The sequence below is a fragment of the Mus musculus genome, chromosome 9 (assembly GCF_000001635.26).
Source record: "Mus musculus strain C57BL/6J chromosome 9, GRCm38.p6 C57BL/6J".
NCBI classification, from domain to species: Eukaryota; Metazoa; Chordata; class Mammalia; order Rodentia; family Muridae; genus Mus; species Mus musculus.
The window spans coordinates 115,495,889-115,519,629 of NC_000075.6; the positions used below are offsets into that span (position 1 = coordinate 115,495,889).

Consider the following 23,741-nt stretch of genomic DNA (forward strand, 5'->3'; position numbering starts at 1 on the left):
TCTGAGTGTTTCCACCGGAGCCCAAATGTTCCACAAAAGCTGGGGTGCTCCATTTTTAAAATCAGAATCTGATGGTATTTATACTTTTGCTCAAAATTCCTTTGGAGTGCCTTGCATCCTTCAAAGTGTCAAATCCAGAATCCTCACATCTACCTGACCTTGTCGGATTTCTTAGCCACCTGCTTCTACTTCTTTTTATTTTTAAATCTAGAGTCAGCTCCTTAACAACTCAGCCATATGGGTCCTTTGAAAACCTGCTTCAAAACCTGCTACCTCTCTGCTCAGTGATTCTGAGAATAAGAGACACAGGCTGGGTACTTGTAGGATCTTGTCATCACCCCACACTTTCTGTTCATCCATGGAGGACCCACTGGGGGTTTTGTTTTGGTTTGTTTTTAGTTTTGGTCTGGTTTTGTTACCCCCTCGTATAAAGTTTGAGCCTTGTGACCTAAGTGTTTTTGCTTCGGATTTGCTGTTGTGCTCTTAGCATCTAGAATAACTCCCAGGGACCCAAAAGTGGTTCAATAAATTCTCAGCTCAATAAATAGCTGAGTGCACCTAAGTGACATGCCATCAGAGTTACCGGTATAGTAGCATATGAACGACATACAGAATGAGTTACCTATGTGTTAGCATGTGAGTGACATGCAGTCAGGGTTATCTATGTATTAGCATGTGAGTGACATGCCATCAGGGTCACTGTGTGTCAGCATGTGAGTGACATGCCATCAGGGTCACTTGTGTGTTAGCATGTGAGTGACATGCCATCAGGGTTATCTGTGTGGTAGCATGTGAGTGACATATACTCAAGGTTATCTGTGTGGTAGCATTCGAGTGACATGCAGACAGGGTTATCTATGTATTAGCATGTAAGTGACTTGCCATCAGGGTCACTTGTATGTTAGCATGTGAGTGACATGCCATCAGGGTCACTTGTGTGTTAGCATGTGAGTGACATGCCATCAGGGTTATCTGTGTGGTAGCATGTGAGTGACATATACTCAAGGTTATCTGTGTGGTAGCATTCGAGTGACATGCAGACAGGGTTATCTATGTATTAGCATGTAAGTGACTTGCCATCAGGGTCACTTGTATGTTAGCATGTGAGTGACATGCCATCAGGGTCACTTGTGTGTTAGCATGTGAGTGACATGCCATCAGGGTTATCTGTGTGGTAGCATGTGAGTGACATATACTCAAGGTTATCTGTGTGTTAGCATGTGAGTGACATGCCATCAGGGTCACTTCTGTGTTAGCATGTGAGTGACATGCCATCAGGGTTATCTGTGTGTTAGCATGTGAGTGACATGCAGTCAGGGTTATCTATGTATTAGCATGTGAGTGACATGCCATCAGGGTCACTGTGTGTCAGCATGTGAGTGACATGCCATCAGGGTCACTTGTGTGTTAGCATGTGAGTGACATGCCATCAGGGTTATCTGTGTGGTAGCATGTGAGTGACATATACTCAAGGTTATCTGTGTGGTAGCATTCGAGTGACATGCAGACAGGGTTATCTATGTATTAGCATGTAAGTGACTTGCCATCAGGGTCACTTGTATGTTAGCATGTGAGTGACATGCCATCAGGGTCACTTGTGTGTTAGCATGTGAGTGACATGCCATCAGGGTTATCTGTGTGGTAGCATGTGAGTGACATGCCATCAGGGTTATCTGTGTGGTAGCATGTGAGTGACATATACTCAAGGTTATCTGTGTGTTAGCATGTGAGTGACATGCCATCAGGGTCACTTCTGTGTTAGCATGTGAGTGACATGCCATCAGGGTTATCTGTGTGTTAGCATGTGAGTGACATGCAGTCAGGGTTATCTATGTATTAGCATGTGAGTGACATACCATCAGGGTCACTTGTGTGTCTGCATGTGAGTGACATGCCATCAGGGTTATCTGTGTGTTAGCATGTGAGTGACATGTTATCAGGGTTACTTGTGTGGTAGCATGTGAGTGACAGACTGTCAGGGTTATCTGCGTATTAGCATGTGAGTGACATGCAGTCAGGGTTATCTATGTATTAGCATGTGAGTGACATACCATCAGGGTTATCTGTGTGTTAGCATGTAAGTGACATGTCATCAGGGTTACTTGTGTGGTAGCATGTGAGTGACATATAGTCAAGGTTATTTGTGTGTTAGCATGTGAGTGACATGCAGTCAGGGTTATCTATGTATTAGCATGTGAGTGACATACCATCAGGGTCACTTGTGTGTTAGCATGTGTCAGCTGCAGCTCTCAGGAGAACCAGTCAAGGTAGCATGTGAGTGACATATACTCAAGGTTATCTGTGTGGTAGCATTCGAGTGACATGCAGACAGGGTTATCTATGTATTAGCATGTAAGTGACTTGCCATCAGGGTCACTTGTATGTTAGCATGTGAGTGACATGCCATCAGGGTCACTTGTGTGTTAGCATGTGAGTGACATGCCATCAGGGTTATCTGTGTGGTAGCATGTGAGTGACATATACTCAAGGTTATCTGTGTGTTAGCATGTGAGTGACATGCCATCAGGGTCACTTCTGTGTTAGCATGTGAGTGACATGCCATCAGGGTTATCTGTGTGTTAGCATGTGAGTGACATGCAGTCAGGGTTATCTATGTATTAGCATGTGAGTGACATACCATCAGGGTCACTTGTGTGTCTGCATGTGAGTGACATGCCATCAGGGTTATCTGTGTGTTAGCATGTGAGTGACATGTTATCAGGGTTACTTGTGTGGTAGCATGTGAGTGACAGACTGTCAGGGTTATCTGCGTATTAGCATGTGAGTGACATGCAGTCAGGGTTATCTATGTATTAGCATGTGAGTGACATACCATCAGGGTTATCTGTGTGTTAGCATGTAAGTGACATGTCATCAGGGTTACTTGTGTGGTAACATGTGAGTGACATATAGTCAAGGTTATTTGTGTGTTAGCATGTGAGTGACATGCAGTCAGGGTTATCTATGTATTAGCATGTGAGTGACATACCATCAGGGTCACTTGTGTGTTAGCATGTGAGTGACATGCCATCAGGGTTATCTGTGTGTTAGCATGTGAGTGACATGTTATCAGGGTTACTTGTGTGGTAGCATGTGAGTGACACACTGTCAGGGTTATCTACGTATTAGCATGTGAGTGACATACATCAGGGTTACTTGTGTGGTAGCATTTGAGTGACATATAGTCAAGGTTATCTGTGTGTTAGCATGTGAGTGACATGCAGTCAGGGTTATCTATGTATTAGCATGTGAGTGACTCACTTCAGGGTTATCTGTGTATTAGCATGTGAGTGACGTATCATCAGGGTTACCTGTGTGTTAGCATGTGAGTGACACGTTGTCAGGGTCACCTGTGTGTTAGCATGTGAGTGACACACCATCAGGGTCACCTGCGTGTTAGTATGTGAGTGACATGCTGTTAGGGTTACCCATGTGGTAGTTACTAGGAAAGAACAGGGTGCTTGCTGCTGCTCAGGGGATTGCTTTTTTTTCCCAGTTCGTTTTATTTCAAATATACAATTCTATGTTTTGAAATATTGATAATTTCATCTTCTTTTTAAACTTATTTTTTATTTAATTTTTTGATACAAGTTTTATTAAAACCTTATTACAAAGAACTTTTGGTGGGTGTGGGTGGGTGTGGGTGGGTGTGGGTGTGGGATATCACTCTCGTAAATTAAGCAGAGGATAATTTTATCTTCCAGTAACCCCCATCTTCTTTGTATGTTGTCTCTATTTTGAGAAGATTGAGAGTGAACACAGGTGGCAGAGGCCTCCTGGTCCTTGACCTGACTTAAAAGGGGTGTCTCTAGCAGAGGGACTTTCCTTCTTCTACTACATTTAGGGGCGGCCTTTGCTTTGTTTCCTGTTGCTATGGTAAAATACCATGACAATAGCAAGGGGTTGTTTGGATCTCAGTTCCAGGCTACAGTCCATCACTGTAGGGAAGGCAAGGTGGGTACTTGAAGCAGCTGGCACACTGCATCCACAAGAGTGGGATGAACTGACTAACATGCCTGTGTCAGCTCGTTTCCTCCTCCTCCTCCTCCTCCTCCTCCTCCTCCTCCTCCTCCTCCTCCTCCTTCTCCTCTTTCTCCTCCTCATTTTTATTAGCAGAGGCCAGCTTGTGAAATGATGCTGTTCACAGCCAGGGTGGGTCTTCCCATCCCAGTGAGAATCCATCACAGAGCTGCCATGGGCCAAACCCAACCCAGAAGATTCCTCAGTGAGACTCCCGATTCCCTAAGACAATAATCCTAACAGTCCATCATGGGCTGTCCTTCACCAAGGGACTCTACATGGTAGGCACATTAGGGGACATTTTGGCAGCATTCTGACCTCCACCTGCAATGTATCAAACATATCCATCCTGCCAGTCTCAATAACCAAACTGACCCCAGGCATGGCCGAGGGTCCACTGAGAACAAGCTGGCTAAGACTGTAAGTACTGCCCCAGTGTCCCCAGGCTGAGGGCTGCCCCAGTGTCCCCAGGCTAAGCTCATTGTTCAGGCCAGATTTTTTTTTTTATTAGGAGAAACAAGCTTGGAAAAAAATAATCCTGCCTTCTGCCTATACCCAATTATTTATTCTTTAGCAATTTATCTTAAGGAAATAGTCAAAAGTGCAGACAGAGATTTATATGCAGAGACAGCTGTTGTTGCATTATTTATGATTGGGAAAGCATTGAAAACAGCTTAATATCCTTTAATAAGAATGTCTTAGAAAAATTATAGTGTGAGCTGTCTTTTCTCTATCAAAAGTATCTTTTTGAGAATTTTTTTAGTGGCCCAGAATTAGTATTTTATCTATTAGAAGTATATATCTAAGTTAATATCTTAGGATAATAGATATGTTATATATTATATTACTCAGAAAGAGAGAAAGGCGAGAGAGAGGGTGTGTGTTAGAGTAAAGTAAGCAAGCAAGAGTGCTGTTAGAGTTTAGAATGCCCCATCCTCTTATGTGTCTGAACAATTATGTGGCCCAAATTAGGGGTGCTGTTTAAGATGTGAGTCCTCACTGGGAGAAGAGGGTCACAAGGGGGTGAGCCTTAGAGGTTATAACCTGGTTATACCCTTTGGTTCTGCTTCCTGGTGTGAGGTGACACAGACAAGTCACACTGTAAACTCACACCAGTATGGCCCATGTGTCCTCTAATATAGTGGACTGCCCCTTCTGAGCCGTGATCTGAAATAAACCTCTTCAGTTGTGTTCAGTTCACAGCAGTGGCTTTGCTGGAATGGTATTCTTGTCTTTCATGGCTTAGGAAAGTGCAGATTGGGGTCTCCCATAGTAAGGGCAGTGTGGCATCCCTGGTGGATGGAGTTCATAAAGACCTGCGTCCCAGAGAACCTGACATTTGCTTTGGTACCACTCCTACCCTCTGAAGGATTTCCTCACTCATGAGCAAGAGACAGTGGGTAGTCCTTGGCTTCCTTTTCACTATTAGTATCCGTCCCCAAATCAACTCCCTGGAATTGAGGTATCAGTTAAGAATGGCAAGATGGTGAGGCCAGAGAGGTGGCTCAGCAATTAAGAACACTGCCTGACAGCTCTTCCTCAGGACCCAGGGTTCAATTTCCAGTATCCACATTGGCTCACAGCCACCTGTAGCTCCAGTTCCAGGGGATCCAACATCTTCTTCTGATCTCCTCAGCTAATGCGTGCATATGCAGTGTATCATACATTCAGGTAAACTACTCACACACACTAAACTAAATTTAATTTAATTTAATTTAATTTTAAAATGACAAATGGCTGGCGGTATGGCTTAGTGGTAGAGCATTTGCCTAGCGTGTATGATGCTCTGAGGTCCAGCCTCAGAACCATAAAAACAAAAAAAACAAATAATAAATAAACAAATGAATGATTCTCTAGGGATATAGCTCAATTGATAAAACACCTGCCTAGTAGGGATGAAGTCCTGAGTTTGATCCTAAACTCTGCGTAAGCCTTTTTACATGATGACATATACCTTAATGCTAACACTTAAAAGTTAGAGGTAGGAAGATCAGAGTTCAGGATTCCCTTTGGCTACACTGGGAGTTTGGGGTAAGTCTGGGATACATGAGACTCTGTCAGGAAAAAGAAAAATTAATAAAAAATAAAATCACATATCTAAGACATACACACATACAGTTTTTTTTCTAAGAATAAGTTAAAACAAAAACAGAGTTACAAATGTCTGCCATGACACGCACACTGCTTTTTTCTAAGCGGATGTTCAGCAGAAGAACCTGTTTCCCTCATAGCTAGTCATAGTATTTCGGCCTGGATAGTGGCTAATGGTGTGATGTCCTGTTTCAGGATAACGTTGTTTTGCGGTTGCCCTTGCCTGTACCTCCCGCTTGACTCCTCGCTGTGTGTGATACAGCAAGCCGCTGTTGTTTCTTTCCTCTCAGACTAACTCTGACCTTAAGGCACATGGCCACACTCGTGTGCAGCTGGGCACACACAAGATTAAGAGAGCAGAAATGGGTTTTGACTAAGCCACTGAAAGCTGGGAATACAGATTCCCATAGTGGAGAAAGGCCCAGGCTCTACACTGCTCCTGATGCTGGTCAGTGGTTCCCAGAGCTGTCTACATCTATCAGGGCACAGGTCCTAGGGCTCCTAGGGAGATGGCTCACTCAGGAAAGGACTTACTCTAACTCCAGCCCCAGCCCCAGCCCCAGCCCCAGCCCCAGCCCCAGCCCCAGCCCCAGCCCCAGCCCCAGCCCCAGCCCCAGCCCCAGCCCCAGCCCCAGCCCCAGCCCCAGCCCCAGTGCTCAGCATGTCCACCACCTTACTGATCCTGTCTGCTGGCTGAGTTCTAACTACGCATGCATGCAGACACTCACTTGTTGAGTCTCTGTATCCCGAAGAAACTTCGTGAGCTCTGCTTGTCCAGCTCCGACTGTAGCATCCAGATGTGTGCAGCATCCAGTGCTGCTTGGATGTCTCTGTAATCCAAGCCCATCTCTTACTTCTCATTTTATTTCTTTATTGGCTTCAATCACATTTTCTTACCAGTAGCCTAATCATTTTTTGTCTGAATAACAGACATTGTAAATTTTTGTCTAATCCCAGGTTTTTTGTTCTCCTTAAAGAGTATTGGTTATGGTTCTGGCAAGCAGTTACATTTCTCATCAGTTAAGGTAAAACCTCTGACATAGATGCCTTTAGCTTGAGGGGTCTAAGCCTTATAGCAGGCATACTTTGGCTGGAGAAGTCTTTGGGGAATATTGTGTGCACATAGTAGGGTGTTTGTTTGGAGACAAACATCACTATGTAGCCCTGGCTGGCCTGAAACTTTCTATGTATATCAGGCTGGCCCCAAACTCAATGAGATTCACTTCTCTCTCCGACTCTCTGTGGCTGGGATTAATTACCACCATACCCAACTATATTCTAGGATGTCTAAGAGATTCTCTGGATCTACCTACTAGATGTGAGTAGTAACCCCCAAAGCTGAGACAGCCCAAATTATAGGCGAGCCTTGCCAGTTGCCATTCAGTTAAGAATCTTTGCTCTTGGATTCATTTGGCTCCAGCCCCATTTCTCATTATTTCTTGTGTGTTCAACGTGGTCAAGTAAGACCTGCAGTCAATGAATCATCTGTCTACTCTCCAGTGACTGCTTTCCTCTAGTGCTCTCAGTGGCTGGCCTCATGCAGGTCGCCCTTGGGTGCCTGGCTTGCCACTCCAGATATGCTAGATTCCTGGAGGTTTTTATGCAGCTTTGATGCTGGGTACTCGGCCCTAAAATGCCTGGCTTTTCCAGCCTGTCTTAACTCTGACACCTCATCACCAACTCGGCAGCCCTGGCCGACATTTTCAGTTCTCCATCTCTGTAATGAGCTGGGAAATTTCCTTGGACAGAAAGATGGGGCAATCCTAAGATCACCTCTATTTGTTTCCCGTCCTCTGGAGAGTCGGTTTGGAACTTTTAACTGATACCTAGAAGAGTCTTTGTGTTTTGTATTTTCCATCTAATTTTCTAGCCCTGGCAGGATGATAACTCTGGCCCTGCCACTCCCTCAGCTTCTCTGGCACACAGACAACTTCTAAATGACTGGATAGATGGATGGATGGATGGATGGATGGATGGATGGATGGATGGAGACGACAACAGAAGGAGAGGTGGTTGTGTTGGAGGAGAGGGGCTGGGAAGATCTACCTGGGGTGGGGTTTTATCAGCAGATGAAAGCAGGGAAACAAAACAGGAGGCTCGCCGACGGTAAGGAAAATTTAAAGTAAAGGTGTCAACTTATTAGAGAGGAAGAAGGGTCCAAAGAAGGATTAGCCATGGCTTTGTCTGATGGAAGAAGTTTCTAGAATACATGCTTCCCTTAGAAGGTGGCTACTAGGGAGCACGTTGGGAATCTTGAGTGCTCAGATGTAGACTTCTGCACCTGGCCATGACATGGCCATTTGCTATCTTGAAGTCACAGTGGCTGTGGTTGTCTGCATGAGACTCTCTCAAGAGCAGCCCATGTGTATGCCCTGATTGGGGTTGGGTGGGGACCCATAAGGGTCATCAGACCCTTATGAGGCTTCAGACATTCACTCTTTCTTGTACCTGAAGTTTCATGGAGTCTTGTCCCTTTAACTGCCCACTGTCTTTGAGGTGTGTGTGAGGGTGGGTGGGTGGGTGCTATAGTATATAGGAAGCAGAATGTTGACAGAGGTGAGGGACACCAATAATACAGTGATCATATGTCTCCCATGCTGGAGTGGAGTTTGAGGTGATGCAGTTACCTGAGTCACCACAACAATCCAACGATTTATTGAGCTAGACCAGGGCTGGAATAATTTCTTAGGTCTGTTTTTGGTTTTTCTATCTGGGGTAAATAGAAATAGGGTAAACCCTAAACTTCAGATGTTGGCAGTGAATATAGTTTTGAACTAAATAGGTCATGCTTGGCAAACTTTAGACTAAAGACATCCAGTTATGGCCAATTATTCTTGCTTACAATGCCTGTCTTCAGTTTTTTTTCCATATTAAAAGTATGCTCTTTGCCACAGTATTTTTAGCACGTCATAAAAACATAGGCTTCCTCCTAGTGACTCTGGAATCCATAGGAACAGAAGCTATGCTGATTCTATTAACCTCTGTGTCTCTGGTGCTTGGCAAACGTCCAACCCTGGCAATACAATTCTGACTCTATGTACCTGAGTCAGCACAGATTTCACAAAGTTAAAGGCTGCCTCTAACAAGTTCACCATCATGTTGACAGCAGTGAGCCCAGTTCCTTGGCTCTTCCAACCAAATTAAGGGTCCAAATTAAGGGTCTCCATCATTTCCTAGTGTTTTAATCAGCTGGAATGACTCACAGAACTTAGAGAGGTGCCATGCTAATTAGCGATTCCAGTTTTATTATAAGGAAAACAGACAAAGACCGTCCCTATAGGATAAAATCCAGAAGGGTCCCCAACACAGAGTTTGTATGCCATCACCCATTTGAGCTAGGGTATGACAGCTATGTGACATGATTTATAATCATCAGCAGCGCTTTGGTGTTTAGAGTTTCTAGAAGATGCCTTACAGAGGCAGGATGGTTGACTCATGAGCTATGTATGATCTTGGAATGACTCTCTAGCCTCCCTCCTTTGTTCCCTGGACACTGCGCTGACATGCAGCTCATTGCTCCAGACTTCCAGTCACAGGCTAAGCCTTTCTAGCATAGTCTGTTCCTACATAGAAGCTATGGAGAATCCTAACACATTCCAGCTCATTGTATGAACTCAGGTGTAGCCAGGAGCCATCGTGAATAGTAGATACACTTCTGTCATTAGGGAATGGCAAGGCTTAAAAGCCCTTTCCTGAAAACTCAGGAAACCGGACTCTTCCTTTGTTTCAAAATTTTTAAGATGTATTCTTTGACAATTTTATACACTTATTTCTTGTATTTTGACCATATTACCCTTACTACCATCTCTTATCTCTCTCTTCTTCTTCTTCCAAACAATTTTTTCTCCTACATTAATGAGAGGCTATGGAAATTCTTATATAACAGCCCTCAATAAAAAGCAAGTAACATTGACAGTAGAAGGAGTAAGCAAATGGGTGCCATGGGGGCTCTTCAAACCCTCTCTAAATCTGATGTGAAGGCACTGATGTCATGAAGTCACTGATGTTAACAATAACAGCAGCAATGGTCATTAGGGCTCTCCTGCTCTTATGCCTTGGTAGTCACTGAGACTACTCAAAAGTGTGATGGGTGGTGGTGGGTTTCTTTCTTTCCAGGGGCTCAGGAAGATTCTATTTCCCCACCTTCTGGGAATGTTGGCACTGCTGGGTGACATGCTTTGATGACTTGAAGTGCTGGTGAGCAGTACCCATCTCAGTTACTTCTGGGTGTATCTTTAAAAACCATCTGACGTCTGCTGCATCCCTTTCTCATGGTGCAATCTGTGTGCATTAAGGAGCTAATGATCCAATGTGGATGAGAAACATGAATAAGAAATAAACCTTTGCTGAGTTAAAACACTGAGATGTGGGGATTGTTTATTACTGAAATGTAACCGAGCACATTTTTGAGTAGCATAAACATCGCACATCTATTATTAAACCATTATTATCATTTAATACTCCCTATAATCTGTGAGGTCATCAGTATTCATAGCCTCATTATTATAGATGAGGAAGATGAAGCAATGACAAATTATAAGCTATTGGAATTCACACCGTTAGGGAGGGCAGGGCGAAAGCCAAGGCATTGTCTTTATGTCTCAATGTCCATGTGAAAAAGACCTACCAACGATGGTGAGGCCAGAGGAGAGAGATCCTAAGCTGTGGTGCTGATGTAGGGAGCTACTCTTTCTTTTCTTTTTTTAAAGACAGGTTCTCATGTAGCACAGGCTGGCCCTGACCTCCCTGTTTAGTCAAGCATTGCCTTGCAAGTCCGATTTTCTTGTATCTGCCTCCTGAGCCTTGGAGTGGGATTACAGTTTTGAGACACCAGACCTGATTTGTGCAAGTGCTGGGGATAGAACTCGGGGCTTCGTGCATTCTAGACCAGGCGTCTAACGAGCTGAGTTACCCTGTGTTTGCTTTTGTGAAGTTGGATTGTCCTCTCCGTGACTGGCTCAGAGGAGAAGGGGAAAAGCCTGGGAACATGTCTGCATGTGCTTTGCGTATCTTTCCATATGAGAAGTGTGGAAGGTTTTAATTGTTCCTTGCTCTTAAAAGCAAATGCAAAATGGTTTCGGGGATTTCTTCGCCCCACATGGAAGGTCTTTCATGTTGCCTTGGCATTTGAGGGAATGGATGCCTAAATGAATGAATGGCGGCTACAGGTGATTGGGTTGGAATTTAAATGGCAATGAGGAAGGACCAGAGCTAGTGACAAAAGATTAGCTATTTGGGTCTCTCCTGGCCCTTGCAATCCTTTCAATACTTAATTGGATTTTTCTGTCAAGCGTCTTTTATTGTGTCCTGCAGTTTGAATGAGAAGTAAATTCATCAAGTATGTTAATGGATTATGAATAGTCACTCTGGATTCAGCAGAGGGCTCTGGAGGAGGGCCAGGAGGAACGTCTTAGAATGCTGTTAGAGAAGAGGGCACCTGCAGCTTGCCTGTCTCTCAGGCTTTTTGGATCTCCCCCCAGTCAGGCTCAGGCCTACACTGCTCATTCAGCACGAGGCACACACACACTGCCTGCTTCTGATGGCAGCTTCCCAGTCCTTCACCCGTCTATGAGATTGTCGGGTGGTCTTACAGGCCTTATAACATATGTCACATTGTTTTGGCATTTGTTTGTGTACTTGTGCCTCTTTGTAAGTGTGTATGCATATGTGTGTGCACGCACATGCACTGGCCAGAGGTTTGGTATCTCACTTTATCCCAGGGCTCACCAATTTGGTTAGTTTAGCCACCCAGCTTGCTTGCTCCTGGGATTTTCTATCTTTGCTCCTGTGCTGGAATTTACATAGATGCCAAAGATCTGAATTCTTGCCTTCAATACTTGTAGGAATACTTTAAGTCTCTCTCTCTCCCTCTCTCTCTCTCATGTCTGTCTATCTATCTATCTATCTATCTATCTATCTATCTATCTATCTATCTATCTTCTTTCTATCTATCATCTATCTCTTCTATCATCTATCTTTCTATCTGTCTATCATCTATCTTTCTGTCTGTCTATATTTCTATTATCTATCTATCTATCTATCTATCTATCTATCTATCTATCTATCTATCTATCTATTTTTTGTATGTCAATTGCTTTACCCACTGATTCATATACCCCAGCCAACATGTCACATCTTGAACTACCTTCTGATGTGGAGTTCAGTTTTTTTCATGCAGAAAACAGTAACTAGTTATTGATTATTTTTGGTCTAAACTGTCAGCCAGCTACACCCTAGAATTACCTAGTGTGTTGGCTAGATTTATGTCAATTTGACAGGCTAGAGTCATTTGAAAGGAGGGAACCCCACTGAGAAAATGCTTGGATCAGATCTGGCTGGCTATAAGGCATTTTCTTAATTAGTGATTGATGTGGGAGGGCCTAGCCCATGGTGGGTGGTGCCATCCCTAGACTGGTGATCCTGGGCTCTATTAGAAAACACACTGAGCAAGCCATAAGGTACAAGAAGTCAGTAAGCACCATGCTCCATGGCCTTCGCATCAGCTCCTGCCTTCAAGATCCTGTCCTGACTTCCCTCAATGACGAACAGTGATATGGAAGTGTAAGCCAAATTAATAAATCCTTTAACCCAGAACTTGCTTTTGGTCACAGTGCTTGATTACAGCAATAGAAACTCTATGTAGAACAGAAATTAGTACTAGGACTGTGGGGTATCGCTGTGACGTGTATGTTTGGTAGGATTGCGGAAGGAACCTTGGGCTGGAAAAGCCGTTGAGTGTTGAGAGCTCAGTGGGCTGTTCTGTAGGAGCTTGGAAGATAGGAGTGTTAAGAGCAGGGCAGACGATGCAGTCCTGGCTTGAGAAGTTTCAGAGGGAAGCAAAGGCTCTAGCGGGCCTTTGGTGTGAAGAATCTGTAGTTCTGGACAGCTGGAGCTGAAGAATCGGCTGTGGTTAATAAGACACCAGAACCATTAAAATAAAACCTTGCTTTGCTGGGACAGCGGATGCTGGTCTAAATGGGACTAAGTGATCAGCTGTGACCAGAGACCGGCATCACTGAAATGATGCATTCTGAGGGGTGTTCTCTCAGTGTCAGTATACAAAAGCTGTGTTCCAGAGGCGGCCCAGGTTGTGCCTTCTTCTGACAGCTGAACTCAGTAGTGTTGTCACCCAAGTGGTCCTGGTTTTGAAGGCATGAAGGGATCATGGAGAACAGCTGAAGCTTGGTACTGTGTTGCAGGACTAGAGCCCCTGAAGAGAGCCCAGGAGAGGATATTTGTGAAGGTGCAGCCCAGGTGAAGCAAGAAACTCCAAGATATTTGGAGACACCTGTATCATGGATGACCACAAGCAAGGATACCAAGAACAGCAGCAGAGGTGAAGTGGAGCAATCTGGAGCCTAGAAGACAAGCTGTGTGTGAGTCAGGGGACAAAACTGGAGAAATTGCCCAAGCCCCTTAGAGGAGCCTAGAAAACTATGGTGAATTCCAGACAGTAGACATCAAATTGTCCACACTGTTAGAGTTTGGGTTTTCTTTGTTCAGACTAGGGCTGTGTCCTGTTTTTTTTTTCCCTCTCAAAGTGAGAAAGTATTTATTTTTTACTTTAAGGAGCCCACAGTTGAGAGCCTTTGAACTTTTAAAGAGATTTTGGTATTTTATAAATACCTTGGATTTAAAAAAAAAGACTGAATTAAGTGTTTGAAATTTAGACTTGGATTTTAAAATTTGGAGTGTTTATATTGTAACGGTGTTATTAGAGTGTGATCGTAGGGAAGAAAAAGAAAGGAAAGTTTACGGCTTATCTGTGATGTGTTTGTGTGTCAAGTTGACATGGAGTCAATTGTACTAGCTAGTTTTATGTCAACTTGACACAGATAGTTATCTGAAAAGACTAAAACTCAATTGAGATAATGTCTACATGAGATTCTGGCTGTAGAGCATAGTTTGTTTGTTTGTTTGTTTGTTTGTTTTTCCAGACAGGGTTTCTCTGTGCAGCCCTGGCTGTCCTGGAACTCACTCTGTAGACCAGGCTGGCTTTGAACTCAGAAATCCGCCTGCCTCTGCCTCCTAGGTGCTGGGATTAAAAGTGTGTGCCACCACTGCTTGGCTGGCACACTCTTTAATTAGTAAATGATGGGGCTGGTGGTCATGGGTTCTGTTAGAAAGCAGGCTGAGCAAGCCATGAGGAGCAAGCCAGTGGACAGCACCCCTCCATGGCCTCTGCATCAGCTCCTGCCTCCTGCTTTCTGTCCTGTTTGAGTTCCTGTCCTGACTTCTCAATGATGAACAGTAATCTGGAAGCAGAAGCCAAATCAACCCTTTCCTCCCCAACTTGTTTTTGGTTGCAGTGTTTCTCATCTCAGTAGAAACCCTATCTAAGACACTTAGGGAGAAAGTCTTTATGAAGACCTGTCTAGATCAGGTAGACCTAAGGGCATGTCTGTATAGAATTGTCTTAGTTGTTAGTTGAGATGGGAAGACCCATGCTGAGTGTGAAGAGCATCAGTTTCATGGGCTGGAGCTGAAATATTTAAGAGTGAAGAAAACTGGCTGAGCAGATTAGCCAGTAAATGAAAATTCCAGTTTTCTCTTTCTGCTTTTCAGGTGATGGGAGTAGCTGTTTGAATTCCTGCCTCGACTTCCCTGAAGTGATGGGCTGTCATCTGGAATTTTAAGCCAAACAAGCCCTTCCTCCCCAAAGTTGCCTCTGGCCCTGATGTTTCATTAGAGCCAACAGCCTTGAAGGAAGGCCGTGCCTTGTCTGCCTCCCCCATAGCTCCTTGGGATTAGTGCTGTCCACAGGGAACGTGTGCATGGCTCTGAATCACCTCACCCCACTTGGTCAAGCTGATGTGAAGACAGCAGCCTCTGGCAGAGAACACTCAGCTTTCTAGAAATTACTGGAGTTGGCACAGCTTCAAGGCATTGGTTTTCTTTCAACGAGTGAAGCTGAACATTTTATTTCTTGACAATTCGGAGATAATTTGAAATTTCTGTTTGTGACTAGCCTGTTTCAAAAGGGATGGGGTCTGGGGAGGTGGGAGGTGGTTCACCCTGTAAAGCACTTGCCTCCATAATGGATAATGGGAGGACCTTGATTTGGATCTCTAGCGCCCTGTAAACAAACAAGTGTAGCAGAGTGGTGGGGCTGTAACCCCTAGGCTGCAGAGACTGGAGGTTTCTTCCTCTCTCCTTCTCCTCATCTCCCTTCCTCTCCTCCCCCTCTCTCCCTCTCCTCCTCCTCTTCCTCCTCCTCCTCTCCCTCTCCTCCTCCTCTCCCTCTCCTCCTCCTCTCTCTTCCCTCCCTCCCCCTCCCCCTTCCTCTCTCCCTCCCTCTCCCCCTCCTTTCTCTCTCTTCCCTCCCTCCCCCTCCCCCCTCCCCCATCTCTCCCTCCCTCTCCCCTTCGCCCTCCCCTCACAGGTAGACATAGGAAATAAATGTTTCTAAGGTTTGAATATGGGAGCATCCCCCTAAGGTTCCTTTGCTGACACCTGCCCCTCGGGAGGGCGATACTGTAGAAGCAAGGTCCTTATGTCTGAACCTAAAACACAACGGGGAAGATGAAGTTAAAAAAAATCACTTGTTTAAATGGTAATAATTTTATGCACCAGCGATTTATGAAATATAGGCAGAGTCACACAAACAATAAGGAAATATCCCTGGGCCCTTAGAAACATAAATTACATGCTCGGCGTCTGGAATATAAACTGTGTCGTATTCCTCTTTGGATGCAGATAACAGTTAACGGTGACAAGGGTGTAGCGAGCATAATGTAATTTCCCCTCTGGAAGTATGTCTTGGAAATCATGAGGCTATTTCTGGTTCAAAAGGATGACTTTCCAAGAATGAACTTAAAGAGCTTCCCAAGCCAGAGCAACTCAGAACAGAACAAAACAAGACAAAACCCTCCCAGGGACTTAGTTCATTTGTTTTCCTTTGAAAAGGAAACTTCGTGTTCCCTATTAGTCCTTAAATTTGCTGAGGAAATCATTTTGTTTGTAGCATGGGTGGAATAATAGCCAGCTTCTCATGAGTGTAATACCCTTCTGCAAGACCCATGCCGCCTTTCCTCCCATCTTCTCAGTGTGCTCTTCCAAATCGATAAGAGGTCGTTTTAGTCCCCTATTTCTGGAGAGTCCATTTGAAGGCCAGAGAGGTTATTTGTAAGCTATAGAACCCCCCCACCCAAGTGACTCCTCCTTCCAGGGAGGCCCCACCTCCTCAAAGTTCCATAACCATTCTAAACAGTGCCACAGGATGGGATCCAAGCATGCAAGTCCATGACCCAGTGTGATACTGCTCTTATTTAAACCACAGAGGATAGGGTAATAGGTTCTGTTAGAGAAAATAGAAGGTCTAGATCTTGTAGGGAGGACACTGGAAAGGGGAGGTTTGGGTCTTGGAGGTCACATTATGTCCATCAGAAAAGGAGGAAATGAGAGAGGCATGTCAGGGTTTTAAATTGGGGGTCAAGAGGGACACTGAGGTGGAGTGTGCTTTTGAGTAAGAAATGTAGTAGAGGGATTCTTTTTTTTTAAATTAGGTATTCTCCTCATTTACATTTCCAATGCTATCCCGAAAGTCCCCCATACCCCCCACTCCCCGACCCACCCACTCCCCCTTTTTGGCCCTGGCGTTCCCCTGTACTGGGGCATATAAAGTTTGCAAGTCCAATGGGCAGTAGAGGGATTCTTAATATCATGGAAAGAGTGCCGAGGCTTTGAGGAGAGCTCAGGCCCGCAAGGGGTCACAAAGGTCCGACCTTCAGTTGTGTCTAGAGTGTCATAACAGGATGTGTGTGTCTCGTGTGGCCCTGCTTGCCAAGGAGATGTGAGAATCACAGACTCAAGGACACTCTCTTTGAGGGGCTTTAGTGGAGAGAATGGACAGAGAAAGTGGGTGTTGTTTGTGAGCACGGCTTAATCAGTGCCCCGCCTCCTTCCACTCCCCCCACTGCCGGAAACCTCTGGAGATGAGCAAGCCTGCAGGCGATTGAGGAGCAGGGGAGAATCAATAAGGGCTAGGTGCTGCAATGGATATGCCAGGAGGGACGAGTGACAGTGGCTGTGTGGTCCTTGCATCGTGCAGCTTCATGCTGCGTCATGCCATGTCATGCTATGCAAAGCCCACTTCTTCAGCTTCTCAGAAACTGTTTCAGAACTTTCGTTGTCTGGTTCGGGAAGGAACACCCTGCTGGTGTTTTATTCTTTCCTCTTTGCACACACTGCCGGGGTTACCTTGGGGAGGTTAAAAGCCTTCCGGTACAAGGACAGCGATACATATTCATTTCTGCAGTTTCCTATTCCTTATTTATCACACTTTAGCTGTGCTTCATGCATATTCTATATCTTGCTAATTTGAATCAATTCTATCCAAAATTCATTGTTAGATGTTTTCTATTTCCGCTACCCTTGTCAAGGGTAGCTTTCCTTCTATGACATTTCTTGAGAGTGTGCTGCCGTTCTGTGGGCACGCCATCTGTTTGCTGTGTGTTGCCTGTCACTATGCCCCATCTATGCCTTGCCATTAATATACTTCTGTACCCTAACTGTTTGCCGCTGTTTGAAGTTGGTTGAGTCTCTGAGGACTTCCAGGGATACAAGCATATTACCTAGAGATAATGTTGGTTTCTCCTAGTTGCATTTCCTTATTTGTTTGTTTGTTTTGTTTTATTTTGTTTTATTTTAATTATTTTTTTGGTTTCTTGAGATAGGGTTTCTCTGTATATCCCTGGCTATCCTGGAACTCACTCTGTAGACCAGGCTGGCCTTGAACTCAGAAATCTGCCTGCCTCTGCCTCCCGAGTACTGGGATTAAAGGCATGCGCCACCATTGTCCTAGATAATTGCCGTGGTGAGGATCTCTGTAACAACGTCAAAGGCTGCGGGGACAGCAACATCATGGCCTTTTTCCTGACATGACTGAAGATGTGTTGTAATTCTCTGCCTGAAGAGTATGTCTACCCACAACCACAATAACTTGATTGCTAGCTGGGGACCTGTTTATTTATTGATACACATTGTCCTTCTGTCCTCAGACTTTCCTCGATGTAATACTGAAAGCCCTGTTCTAGGAAGCTTCTCACTCCCAGACAGACCTGGAGGACAGAGGATGGGAGTCCTGTCTGATCACTTTCCAGCCTCTCTGAGGATACTTTTTGTTCCCATTCTATTGGTGTGATCGATGGCACGTGTACATTTAGTAATATCAGATTGTCCTTCATGTCGCCATGAACTTCAGTTGGTCATGCTATGTTCGCTCTCTTTAGTGTGTGTACCTGTGTGTCCATGTGCAGGTATGTGCAGGTGGACATACATGACTACATGTGCCTGCATGGGGGTAGGGGTGTCAAAGGTCAACATGGGTGCCCTCTTCAGTTACTCTTTACTCGTTGTTTGAGAACTGGTCTTTCACTGTGTTGAGATGGGAAGTGTCTGCTACTCTGGCTGGCCAGCAAGACCCAGGGATCCTCCCACCCGTCTAGCACTGAGATTATAGGAGTGTGCTAGGGACTCACTTTCTCCAGCAAGTCTCCACCTCCTAGAGGTTCCCTAACCTCCCACAGCAGCGCCACCATCTGAGGAACAAGTGTAATGACATAAGGGTCTATGGGGGATATTTCACATTCAAACCATAGCAGAGATTCTCCGATCCACAGAGACATGCACTTGTTTAAGCCAATGGTGTTAGAGCTGGCTACAAATGAGAGCTGTATTCTAGAGGCCCATGTGCTGAAGGCTTGGTCCTCAGCCTATCTGCAGTGCTACTGGGAAGTGGTAAAACCTTTAGGATATGAGTTCTTGTTGGAGAAAGGCAGGTCACTGGGGTTGTTCTCTTGAAGGAGATATTGGGGTTCCAATCTCCACTTCTCACTCTGTTTGTGGGCATTATGGGTTGAGCAGCCTCTTCTTGTCAGCCATTCTAAGCATGATGTAATGCACAGAAACAAGCCTTAAGCCACAGGATCGACTGGCCATGGACTGAAACCTCAGACATCATGAACCAAAATAGACCTTTTATCTCTATAAGTTGGCTAGCTCAGGCATTTTGTCACAGCGATGTGAAGCTGACTTACATACCCTTTTCTTATTGAAATTTATTTTTCTTGCATTCCCTTGCCCTCTGAGGAACATGAATCTCAGGAATTACTGGGATGGGCATAAACCACCCATGAGTGTGTGCTGAGTGGCTTTTGAGGATAAGGGCATTGTGTTAATATAACTAGCTGTTTGAGTCTCGTTTTTCCTAGTTTGCTTATTTGAATTCTAAGTGGAAGCAAAAGAAGAAAGAACTGCTTCCTTACCAGTGTGCAGTGGTAATAACGTGGCTCCACGTGGAGGGACAGTGATGGCTCTGCCCTGTTGTCTCCCCAATGGCTCCTTTAGCAGAAGGAAGCTGCAGGGCATCCTCTGGACTTCCCTGTGCTTCATCCAAGATTCGGCTTACCCATTCCTCACTGCTCAGTAGCACCACTCCTCCGTAGGCTGGACTGCAGGCTACTCGGCTGCATCTTTCTCTGAGGCTTCAAGATTTCCCTCGTGGTTTCGTGTCCTAGGAAAGAATGAACACCTGTAGCCTCACACCTGGAATCCCAGCTCAGATCGCAGATAAGTGCAACCAAGTCACTTCCATAGCCCTTCAAAGTCACCATGTCCCCTTATGGAACTCTCCAGGCTAGGGTCAGACACTAAAGCATTATAGCCATCCCAGGCCGAGACGTGGGTGTCATCCCCGGCACCATCCTCCCCTTATCCACCCTCCCACTAACTCCGCACTGTGGACTCCACTCTTTTCACTTCCCTCCTCCCATGTGTCTACCCAACACAAACCAAATCTACCACTTCCCTGGATGCATAACAATCTCATGCTCATCTTCCCGGAGTCTCTGCCTGACTCCTGTTCTACCTTCCTTCTTCCCCTTCTTGCGTCAGACCTGATCTTAGCTTACACCAAAGATGTGCACAAGGGTGCTGTACTCCGATGAAACAAAACAACCCCTGCCAACCTCCCCATCAACACTGCTAACTTCCTGGAAAATAAGTGACAAGCTCCAGGCAAAATATGATTCTGGCACTGGGGGGAACGAAAGGTTTGAGGTAATGTTCCATTTGAGAAAAATAATGACATGAACACACACAGAAACACAAACGGCTGTGCTGACGGTTACATGCTTCTCTCTCTGGACCAGGGGTAGCTAGTTATCCCTGATGACTTGGACTGGGTATTCTCCACATAGACAGGGCAGGTGCTCAGCACACCTGCAGGACGGATGATGCTCAAAGTCTTAGCATTTTATCAAGCGCTGCTGAGTTGAGTGGAGAAGAGAATCCTTGAGGTACCCACTTTCCTTCTGTAGGGAGGGCTGCATCAATAGTGAACCCAGAAGCTAGGAACGGGAACTGGAGGCTGGAGGGGAATATGAATAAAGAATGGTGGGGGAGGGGGAGGAGGGGAGATGGGGAGTAGGGGAGGGGATTGGAAGAAAGGGGACAGGATTGAAGAGAAGTATAGAGTTAGTCAATGAAGAAGAGTAAAAGGGGAGGGGTGGCGAGGGCGGGGAAGGAGGGGGGATGTGAATTTGTAAATGTAACTTTTATCCACAAATGTAATTGTCATCTTGGAGGCTTACTGCTGAATCAACTCACTCTTTCTACCTCTTTCTGAGCTCTGGATGGCTGGTTCAACTCAGCTGTTCTGGCCTAAACGCCTCTCCAAGCTGACTGATTCAAACTGGTTTCTCTTGGCTACTGACTGAATTGTTCTGCTTGGAAAAACTGCCTCTGAATTCCATGAACTGACTTCACCGACTGCACAAACCAACGAGCAGAACCCAGGGGAACTGGGCGGATCTGCACAAACTCAACTGTACTCAACTGAACTACACTCAACCAAACTCAACTCTCTCCCTGCACTGCTCTTAACTAGTCTCTCTTTCCTGTTCACTCTCATGAGAGTTAGGCACCTCCTATCTCTGACTCATTCTATCAAATCTTTCTCTGTTTCATCACTTTGTTCACCCATCAATTAGATGTCATTGTTTGGGATTAAAGGTATGTCCTAAAGGAAATGTCAAGTGTCTGTATTCCAGCCAGAGGGATTAAAGGTATGTTATTCCAGCTGATGACAAAGACCTAGAACGTCTTTGGATGTGATCCCTTGCCAGAGCAGCTATGTACCTGGATTAAAATTCCTTTACCGAAATTAACTAGGAAGAGGTGGGGAAAGAAAGAGTAAGGCAAGGGGAGGAGAGGAGAGAAAGAGGAAGGGGATGGAAGTGAGAGGAAGTAGGGAAGAGAATGTGTGAGAGGGAGGGAGGGAAGGTTGGGGGAAGGAGTCGGAAGAAGAAGGGCATGGGAATGAAGGGAAGAGGATAGGAGATGAGATGGAAGGATGGAAGGGAGAGAGAGCTCCTGGGAATACTGGGCTTTCTGAATTCCAAGCAACGATTATGCAGGCATCTCACTCAGAAGCTTGAGTCTGACACTTGAAGCTGTCAGGGAAGAGCAAGGCTAAGACAAACACCAATACAGAGCTCTGCTTCATCTCACTGCCTTGTACTCCACAATTAACTTTGGCAGAACATCCACCCTGAATTAGAACACTCGGTTCTGACTAATACTTATTTTATAGGCAGGCCAGCTACCTACAAGCTGTCCCTGGGCCCTGGCAGCCACTCCCCTACTTCCATAGGCCAAGAACATCCAGGAGAGCCTAGCTTTCTCTCAGCATTTCTGTTGTGCCCCTGGGTGGTGGACAATGGCTTGTGAGACCAGGGTTCATGGTCAGAGAGCATCCCTCCCTTTAATTGAGTGACCGTGTCACCTTCCCAGAAAGATGGAGTTTTCTGCTTATAGTCCAGAGTGTGGAGAACCTGGTCTTTCTTCTCACAGTGTTGTTTTCCCAGTCTGTTTGTTTACAAGCTGTTGCTTTCCCAAACTTCTTGGACCTGCCAATCATTTGCCTCCCAGAAATTTCAGAACATATGTGGAAGATGAGTTTAAACTCTTAGGCTTCTTGCACCTGTGAGCAGACTCTCCTAGAATCACCAAAGCACTCTCCAGGACTCCTGGTTGAATGAGTACATTTTCTTCCCACTCAGTGATAACAGCAATGTGTGGCAGATAGAGACAAGCAGCTGGCTATATTGATAACTGTGGTGAAGTTTGGGCTGCCTCTCACAGACTGGAAGCTGATGTAGGCACCAAAACTTGACTCCACTCACAAGGATGCTGCTGGTGTCCTGTCAGAACCTCCTTCAGCTTTCAGGGTTGGTAGCTCAGTGTCCAGTGGCTTCCTGCTCAGAACCATCAGGCTGGGTTCAGCTCCACCTATCAATGGTTTCTAGTGGTGCCTGATTCTTGGGCCAAAAGAACATCCCTGAGGCCTCAAGCTGGTGTTACTCCTCAGTGTCCCGTTCTTCTCAGTTCCTGGGGTTCTCCTTAATCAGGCTCTGAGGACCATAGCCCCCAGCACTTTGTATTTCCCAAGGCTCTTTCTACCAAATCATGAACATCCAGGTATCCCTCTCCTGTCCTGCCTTCAGGGAACGTCACTCAATGCACCTGCTCAATGGTTAATGCTAATATGCACCATGAGAGCATTTGGAATCCCTAGGACGGGGGCCTCTGGGTATGTCTATGGGGAATTACCTTGTTTACATTGAGTTGGAAGGCATGCCCACTGTGAGTAGCACCATCTTCCTGCACAGCACTCTCTGCTTCCTGATCAAGGATGTGATGTGAGCTATTTAAAACATGAGTCACCTTGAATTCCCCGCCATGATGGGCTGTGCCCTTGGACTGTGAGGTGTAGAGTAAACCCTTTCTCCCTTAAGTTGCTTTGGTCACAGCGACAGGAAAAGAAACTTAGACCCCAGTCATACCCTGTAACAATTGCAGTGCTGGAGGCAGAGCTCAGAGGTACAACAGCTTTCACCTCCACACTGCCCCAAATAAATGAATAAATAAATAAATAATCAAATAAATAAATACAGATAGGTAAATAATCAATCAATAATAAACAACCCCACTAAACAGTTGGCTTTTTTTCAGAAGAGTAACAGCAGCTGGAAGACAGAGGAGAAGGAACATTCTGTGCCAAGGCAGTGCCGAGCAGACGGGGCGACTCTTCAATGCTGCTTTCCCTTAGATTCAGTCTGTCAGCCATTTTGAAGTCACCACAGTCTAATGATGGTCATGATGGTCAGTCTTCAGCCATCTTAAAAATCCTATAGCGAGTGGGCCCTGTCAGCATAAATCTTCACTGTGCCTCATGTCAGAGAGACTTTGTATAGTTTCTTGTATGTGCTAGATTTGAGCAAGGAGGGTTGCCAAAGCCTGAAGGGTGCACATAGGTTTCAAACTCACCACACATACTATCAGGTTCCTTCAGAAATCAGGGGAAGTCTCTGTCTGCTGTGCATCTCGTGAAACAAGAGCCCTTTTGCAAGTCTTCGCCCAGAGATTTAGGGTTTAGAAAATGGGTTCACTTTTAGAAAATGGGGAGGTAGTCCTAGGTTCTCTGCTGCTCCTGAATTTTCTCAGTGATGGGGATCAACCACGGCCTGGCATGTGCTAGGCAAGTGCTCTCTGCCATTTTCCTCTCTAGCCCCAGACTATAGATGTGTTTACTTGTTTATATTTTTTGAGACAAGGTTTCCTATAGCCAT

At 45.3% G+C, this 23,741-nt stretch overlaps 1 long non-coding RNA gene across 5 annotated transcripts in view; it reads left to right on the top strand.

The window, feature by feature from the left end:
* The window catches only part of Gm39447, an 89,300-nt gene that overhangs the window by 45,394 nt on the left and 20,165 nt on the right, over positions 1-23,741 (top strand). The window contains exon 1 of one of the 5 annotated variants that reach the window (XR_871317.1): positions 23,083-23,274. The exons of the other annotated variants lie outside the window; for them this stretch is intronic. This is a non-coding gene — a long non-coding RNA (predicted gene, 39447). Of the gene's footprint in view, positions 1-23,082; positions 23,275-23,741 lie in introns of those variants that run through there. 5 annotated transcript variants of the gene reach the window in all.